The following is an 8,862-nucleotide window of genomic DNA, read 5'->3' on the forward strand; positions in this document are numbered from 1 at the left end:
GCTTTCAAATTACTCATTTAAAGTAGATTTGTTTTTCTTTTCTCCAATACCACTGTATTAGTGCCAGGCTATTTATGCTACAATAACAAATAAGCCCCCAAATCTCAGTGGTTTAAGCAATACAAGTTTGTTTCCTGCTCACATCGTAGCGTGATCTGAGTGATCTGAGTCAGGATGCTGTCTTCCACTGTCACCCCAGGAGGGTTCCAGGCTCTTTCTACCATGTGGATCCTCTATCACAGGATCCTTCTCTTTTGGTCACATGTAAGAGGGAGTGTAAGATTTCACAGGATATTTTTAGATCCGGCCTCAGAAGGGGTGTATATAACTTTTACCCACATACCATTGACCAGAACTGAGTTACAGCACGGTGGGCTAGAAAATGTAGACTTCCTTTATATCCCGGAAGAGGAAGCAGGATTGGCAAGGAAGCCTCCAGTCACTCTACCACAGTCACATTTCCTAGTTGGTGTGTGCCAAAAATAAAACTGCATGATGATATTACTTATTATAATAAGTATAAGGATATTAAGCACTTATGTGCCAAGCGTGTAATAAGCTCTTTACATGGGTTATCTCATTTAACTGAATTCTCTAACAACTTTATGAGGTTCCAGATGGCTGGTGTGGAAATAACTGGTGGAAATGGCTGGTGCTGGTAATTGTTCATTTTGTTCTCTGTGTGCCTTTTACATTCCACCTCTTGGCGACTGCCTAAGTTAGGATGTTAAAGCAGTGTCTTGGTACTGTCTTTAATGCATATGTTTGCAGATGGATCATTTTGTTACCAATTTACATGCTAGGAACTGTGAAACACACCAAGATAAGTGGAGTAGGGTCTTCAGTGTTGAGACAAGACAACTGTATAAATACAGTTAATATGAAACAGACAATCATAAGGGCATACAGAGAAGTCTGCTTGAATTCTCAATTTAATTGAACTGGGATTGATCTTCACCTGGCTGATACAGACTAGAAGAAAGTTCTGGATGATGTTTCTCATGACAAAAGTTCTAGGGCTCTCTTTCTGGCTTTAGTTTTTTCCCCCCTCCTAACACATTTCTGCCTTGTCTAGATTATGACTTTTGGCTCCATCCCCTATTTCAGATCTTACAACAGCAACAGATCTTCTGCTGCCAAGGTGCTGACCTTTGGCTCTATTCCTGTATGTCACCCTTTGTGGACCCACGAACAGACAGAGCCTCTCCACACAAGTTCTCCAGTGCTTTTTCCATCACATGGTTTTGCGCCCACTCGCACGTCCACGCTTGCCCGATCCCAGCCAGCCGTTCACAGATAGGGTCCAACATTCAGTAAGTGGTTGAAGAGGCTGCTAGACGCTGATAAGGAGAAATAGCAGGTTTTGAAGTCAAAATGGGGAAGCCAAGAGTAGGAAAGAGGGAAAGTCAGTTAGTGGTTAAGGGAACAAAAGGCAAGGAGCATCAAAAGGAAATGCCTTGTACTTGTAACAGTCAGCAAAAAAAGTTTAAAAAGGGAAACTTTACATGAACTTAGAGTCTAGACACTAACTGTAAAGGAAGTTTTTACCAAAAAAAAGGAGAGTATTAAATGAAAGGCTGTATGGGCACTGTTTTTACATTTTCTAGTAGAATTCCCATTGGGATACCAGGGGAAGACTCCAGTTGTCAAATAAGGGATGGTGTCTGTTCATGCAAGGAGGGGCCTCAGCCCTCACAGAACCCTCCAATTGTCCGGCCCCACCAGACTTGCCAAACAAACCAATGCGTGCTTTGTTTCTGGATTTGCTCTTTTTCATATTAAGAGGTTGACATCATCCAAAGGCAGCCACAATGTAGTCGATGTGAACTGAAGCTATTTCCAAGGAGTAAGAAAGACGTATTTCATCCCATGGTTGAATGTGGCTGAAGGGGGACGTGTGCATTCCGCCCCTGCTCCACATGGCAGGGACCTGAAGTCGGGAAGCCCCCTAACAGTTACCGCGTTGTGTTAGGCAACCATAAAAATGCATAGACAGGAGCTTTTCTTGTTCTGGGCATTAATGACCTTGAGTTGTTAATAGACACTTTCTCTCCGGATAAAACTCTGCCTTAGTCAGTAACTCAGGTAGGATATCACTGTACCCTTCAAACTTTTTTTAAGTTTATTTATTTGAGAGAAAGAGCGAGAGAGTTAGTGCACAAGTAGGGGAGGGGCATAGAGAGAAGGAGAGTGAGAGAATCCCAAGCAGGTCTGTACTGCTGTGTGGAGCCTGATGTGGGGCTCGAACCCACACACTGTGAGATCGTGCCCTGAACCAAACCCAAGAGTCAGACACTGAGCCCACTGAACCACCCAGGTGCCCCTAGAGGTAGCCTTCAAAAGCAGGATGACATGTTTACATTTCTTTAATTTTTTTTTTAGGTTTATTCATTTTTGAGAGCCAGCGTGTGAGTGGGGGAGGGGCAGAAAGAGAAGGAGACTGAATCTGACGCAGGCTCCAGGATCTGAGCTGTCAGCACAGAGCCCAATGCAGGGCTCGAACCCACAGATGGACCATGACATCATGACCTGAGCTGAAGTGAGACGCTTAACCAACTGAGACACCCAGGTGCCCCAACATGTTCCCATTTCTAAGAGAAAACTTGAACACAGTTCTCTTGACCCCTAATTCACATGAGAAAAGCCCAACACATATAGGAGTGAAGAGTTTCTCAGGAAACAAAAGACAACAACTCTCACAGACTGCATTGAGACAAGGCTTTTACTTCAAACTTGTGTGTGTGTGTGTGTGTGTGTGTGTGTGTGTGTGTGTCTGTATGTGAGCACACGTGTGCATGCATGAGTACAGAGTCCAGCTATATCATGGAGCCCTGGCCTCATAACCTAGTGGTTCTGCACGGTGGTGGTTGTAGGGAAAATTAGCTCGAATGTGAAGTGGAGTTCAGGAAGCACTGTGAAGTGCATTGTAAAGTGGTTACTTGGGACAATGTGCATAAAGTAAATCAAACACTTAATAACATACATAAAACACTGAGCTTGTGTGTGGCACATAATAGGCATTCAGTTTCTCAATCATTGAGAAACTCTTTCTAGAAATCTGGAATCACGGGGATTTGCTTTGATTCCTTTCATGATGGGTCTACGACCTTAAATGTCTCTCTCTGTTAAAGAGGGAGGTCTCTCTGCCTCTCCTTGGTCCTTTCTGTAAGCCCACTTTCTCCCACTAAGCTCCAAGGAAGATGGCTGAGTGAAGGTTTCCCGTGCTCCAGCAGATGTCAGTCTGGCCTTACTGGAGGATGGAGGGAGCCCAGGAGACCCCAGACTGCCTGAGGAATGAATGAAAAGGAAGGTGGGGGGCGTTTCACAGGGCATCTAAGAAAGGAGGCAGGAGAAAGGAGGCATCAAGAAGACAACTGAGCCAATTTCCATTTTGGGAAAGTACACTATAAACTTGAAGAGGTTTTTACAAACACATACGTTGTTAAAGAGACGTTAATTAAGAGATTATGGGTTCTGGAGATACAGGACTCATTGTATCTTCCTTCCTACCCTCTGGAGCTCCCAAGTTACTTTTTGGCTGTGGATCTGTAGTGATTTGTACTTAACCGACATAGTGTAGGAGGCATATATTATTAGGTGTTGAGTGAATGAAGTGAAATGCATGCATGAAAACAAAAGTGGGTATTTGTCCCCCAAAAAGCATTGAAGAAGGGAGCTGGAGAAATAGTCACTATACTTCCAGTTTTGGGGGCAAAGGAAATCATTGGATTGATCCAAATGATAGGTAATGATGTTGAGAAGAATGGGAAGAGCAAGAGGGAATCTCTCATGTCTGCGAGAGGAAAGAGACATAAGCCACCAGGCAAGAGGGGCCAGCCCTGGTCATGGCTGCTCAGGAGGGGGCCAAGTATGGTCCCAACAGCCATATCTAGAATGAAGTGCTCTCAAGGAGCAAAATCTGGCTCTAGATGGTTCTCTGCCACCACATGCACCTGTGATCTTGTGCTCTTGGACAAACTGTGTGACCACAGGAGGCAGATACTGTCTGTAGTCAGAATGACTGGGCTCCAATCTGACCTTGTGCCACTGACTTCAGTCCCTAGAGAGCCGGGTCCCTTGTCTACAAAATGAAGATCTTACTAGAACCTACATCGTGGACTCATGTGAGGATTGAGATCATACATAGAGAACACTGATCAGAGTGGCTGGCCTATTTTTTAGAGTGAAATAAATATTAGCTATTATTGTGATTAGTTTTACTAGAACTGTCTCTCCAGCCATAAAATGACAGAGAAAACCTGCAAATTTACAAAACCTCCTACCGATTAAAAAAAAAAAAGATTCTGTGTTCATACTTTTGTTTCCACTTCTGTCCTAAGATGGAGTGTGTAGAGCACATACAGTGAGCCGGCTTTCTTACGCAAGAAGAAGGAAAGCAAAAAAGGTGGACTGGTAAGCAGAGGTGTAAATGAGCGGATGGCTGTGTGCTTTCAATAAGAGACAAAGTGTACTTTAAAAGTAAGACAGAACACTACCTCCTCCCATTCCATTTCAAGCAAGGAAGGCCCTAGAAGCAGGTTTTTCATATTTTATACAGCTCAGACTGGCTGGGAGAAAATCTGGAAAGAAAACAAAACAAAACAGGGGTTCTTTGTTTAACATGCGGGCTGCGCTGGTGCTTGTGGACTCTGGTCTTCCTTAAAGCTCACAGCCCTGTTTCCTCCCTTCCCGCCTCTAAGCTCCACACCTGCTTCATAATTAACTAAGCTTCATGCCCCGTGTCACATGCCCCAAGGTTTCCCCAGGTTCAAGAGTAAGGGCACTGCTGTACTTTTTCATCTTTCAGTGGCAGGAACATCCAGATCTTTCAAAATTTGGATTCATCCCAGTTTTGGCTACACCTCAGTTTTGGCTACACTCACATAGACATTTTCAATTTTTTAAAAAATGTTTTATTTGTTTTTGAGAGAGAGGAAGAGAGGAGAAGCAGGAGAGGGACAGAGAGAGAGGGAGACACAGAATCTGAAGCAGGCTCCAGGCTCTGAGCTATGAGCAGAGTCTAATGTGGGGCCCGAATATACCGCGAGATCATGACCTGAGCTGAAGAACAGACACTTAACCGACTGAGCCACCCAGGCACCTCTCACATAGACATTTTCAAAGTTGAGGTAACAGATCAAATGTTTCCTTCTTCTCTCTTCCTTCTTCCTCCACACAGTCCTACCCAGCCAAGTCCCAGCCACTCAAATTGGACCTCAAGAGGTGTCACTACCCCCCATCATCATGTTTGTATTACGAAATCGGCCTCTGTGAACCCAGGCATTTCAGGCTTCAGAGGGAAACAAGTTTAATATTTAATCCCAAGGGAGCAAGGGGACTTTAGAGTAAGAGTCCCAGGAGGCAAAGAGAGAAAGTCACGGAGGCAGAAGAATGACAGGCAAAAGAAAGGGTAGCTGTCAAGTCCGGGACCTAAGAACATGAGACGCTTTGCCAAGTTCTCTACAGGGAGCTCCTTTCTGTTGCTCCAGTGCGTTGGGCAGACGCACAAGGCAAGCCGCAGCCTGTGCCTCCACCTGTGCCTGCGGAAAGCTGGGGCTAACAGAAGTACGGAGTGGCGGTTCCACTCACATAGTTCCAGCGTGACTCTCCCAAGCCTCTGGACTCAAGCGCCCACAAAAGACAAGTGAATGGGATGACGACTCAGTTAAGGTTTGCCCAGGATACCTTTTTAACGTCTTCATAATCAAGACTAAGCTGCCGGTATAACCTTGAAATAGTGATTCCATTCATTGTTTTCTTAACAGGCTGTAAAACTGCCAGGAAACTGATCCGGCAGTAAATAGATGACATGCAGTTTTGCGAAATTACTTTCTCTATGATCTTGAGTTTTAAAGATTATGTTTGGTAAGTTTTTTACATGTAATTGTTAGTTTCAAAGTTAGGAAGTTGAATAAAGATCCAAAGTGAAATGATTTTTGCTCTTCCCCAATTTACAACCTCAAAACCAGAGCTATGTTTTCTATACAACCTGTGAATTTCCTTGCTCCTCAGTACCTGAGGAATATAGCAAAAGTGACAGGGCCACCTGGGTGGCTCAGTCACTTGACTGACTGTCCAACCCTTGATTTTGGCTCAGGTCATAATCTCGCCATTTTGGGATTAAGCTGCAAGTTGGGCTTCTCACTGAGCTTGGAAATTACTTAAAATACTCTCCCTTCTCTCTCTCCTCCCTTCCCCCACCTCTCTCTGCCTCCTCCCCTGCTAGCCCTGCATGTGTGCTCTTTCTCGCTCAAAAAAAAAATAAGTTACAGAGTAGGTGATTTCTTTTAATGTACTCAATTGAATATAGTGATGATCATGTACTTTTTTTTTTCTTAAAAGTTTTTAAACGTCTATTTGTTTTTGAAAGAGAGAGAGAGATACAGGGCGCAAGTGGGAAAGGGGCAAAGAGAGAGGGAGACACAGAATCTGAAGCAGCTGCAGGATCTTAGCTGTCAGCACAGAGCCTGATATAGGGGCTCGAACCCACAAACCATGAAATCATGACCTAAGCCGAAGTCAAACGCTTAACCAACTGAGCCACCTAGGCGCACCTCATTTTTTTCCCTAACCCTTCTCTTATATCATTTATGACAAAACAACTAAAATGTATATGGTTGGTGATGAAGACACCTATGTATAGACAATCTTATGAATTAGTGTGGGTCTTTCAACATGACTGATAATTAGCATGAGATGATGATGATGATAATAATAATAGTGATAGCTATCAGTAGTTATTTTTAAAGTACTATGTGCCAGGCATTGTACTAAGACCTTCAATATATTACTAATTAATCTTCATGACAGCCTTCTAAGATGATTATATCACTTAAAAATGAGAAAACCAGGACACGAAAAGTTGCACTAGGGGCTCCTGGCTGGCTCAGTCAGTGGAGCATTTGACTCTTGATCTTGGGGTTGTAAATTTGAGCCCCATGTTGGATGTAGAGATCGCTTAAAAATAAAATCTTGGAGAGAGAGAGAGAGAGAGAGAATGCACTGGGAAGAGCACTGACTGAACATTCTGGGGCCTGGGTTCCAGTCCCACATATATATTAGTTGGCATGAGTTTGGGGCAAGTCATAACTTCTCCAGAGTTCATTTTCTTTCCTGAAAATGTACTCAATTGAATATAGTGATGATCATGTACTTTTTTTTTCTTAAAAGTTAAAAGCATCTTACACACATTATTCCATTTATGAATCAGGCACAAGGATAAGCATTTTACACACATTATTCCATTTAATCCTCACAGCAGTCAAATGGAGTCAGTGCTATAAGCCCCATTATACAGATAGTATACTGATACCTAGAGAGGTTGAGCAACTGAACGGGCTCTCAAGCCTGAGAATTGGAATCTGACTTTAGGTCTCTAGGTCTCAAGATCACATACTCTTAACCCCTCTGACCTTGAAGCCTCAGTCTCTTTGAACTTGCTCTTTCCTCTGCCTGCAATACTCTTCTTCCAGATTACTCCAAGGTTGGCTCAATCCTATCCTTTAGGTGTTAATGCAGTCAGGTTTGGAAAGAGGTCTGCAGAGGCTTTTGCTCAGGGCTGTTGTACTGCATAATGTCAGAGGGCACTGTTCACATGGACTGTAACGTGACTGGTGCCTCACTGGGATGGAGGAGCATAGTTTTTCCTGACTACATCGTTGGAATCCTGACCATTCTCCATCACCCCATCTGGTTTCAGTTAATCTTAGCACTTACCCCTATCTAAAATGAACTATTTTCTTTATGTGACTTATTTATTGTCTGTGGCTCCCAAGAATATGTAAACTTCATATGGACAAGAACCTGCTTTATTTATAGTTGTTTGCCAAAGACAAACATGGGTGACAGACCCATAGTAGATGCTTAGAAATTATTTGTTGGATATTTTTAAGTATGTCACACTGACTTCCAGTGATCCTTCCTTCAACAGAATCACAGAGTTGTTATAGGATAAGAAGTTTCAAGCCATCCCAGACATCATGAAGAAATTGATAGAGTAAGTTAGGATCATAAACTACATTCTCTGTGCTTTAAATTTATGAACTTTGCATCAAATTAGGACTTTCAGTATCATTGACCAAATAGGCATTTATGTGACAAAAATTAAGTTTCTGAATATCCGGTGTTGGAGAAGATATTGACAACATCTATCACTTTGATATTTTGGATGCGAGTGTACACTGGCTCACCACTTCGGAAACTAGTTAGATAGACGTGGTCTTGTGAAGTCAGCACTCACGTTTTCCAAGATTCAGCAGTTCTATTCCCAAGTAAACACCTAAGATAAACTCCTTCGCTTAGTCCCAGGAGATGGTAGAAGAAGGTTCATAACAGCCCCATTAGTGATGCTGATGACAACAGTGCAAACAACGCAAATGCCCAGCGACAAGAAAATAGACAACTTGTACCCTAGAAATTTATGGAGCTGTGAAAAATGAATTAATACTGACTCCACACCAAAATCTAGAAGAATCTTAGTAATATACTCCTCAATGAAAACATGTAAATCTCAGAAGATTATATAAAACTTGATGTTCTTTTAATAAAGATCATTTAAAAAAATGTAAACAATTATAGAGAACAAAAGAATGGTAAACTCAACACTCTCCACAGTGGTGACCTGGGGTAAGGGAAAGTGGGGGGGGCGTGGTTGTGAAGGAAGACACAGTTAGATGTAAGTTACTGTCACAGTGTTCTGGTTCTTGGGTTAGAGAGTGGTTTTTGGCCTTAAACCACCTGCTTTAACACCATGATTTCACACCCCCCATCCCTCCATGGAGAGAACACTTTTAGGAGGCAAGCCCAAAAGTGACTCAAAGGATGAGCTAGATTCAGAGTCCTACCTACTCAGTTTTGTATTCC

At 42.9% G+C, this 8,862-nt stretch overlaps 1 long non-coding RNA gene across 1 annotated transcript; it reads left to right on the forward strand.

Moving 5' to 3' along the window:
- Positions 1-5,502: 5,502 nt before the first annotated feature.
- On the forward strand, positions 5,503-8,568 carry LOC115284913. Its single transcript, XR_003905375.1, has 2 exons — positions 5,503-5,865; positions 7,931-8,568. It is a non-coding gene; the product is annotated as an uncharacterized LOC115284913 (long non-coding RNA).
- Positions 8,569-8,862: the final 294 nt, after the last annotated feature.

The sequence above is a fragment of the Suricata suricatta genome, unplaced genomic scaffold, assembly GCF_006229205.1.
Source record: "Suricata suricatta isolate VVHF042 unplaced genomic scaffold, meerkat_22Aug2017_6uvM2_HiC HiC_scaffold_26, whole genome shotgun sequence".
NCBI classification, from domain to species: Eukaryota; Metazoa; Chordata; class Mammalia; order Carnivora; family Herpestidae; genus Suricata; species Suricata suricatta.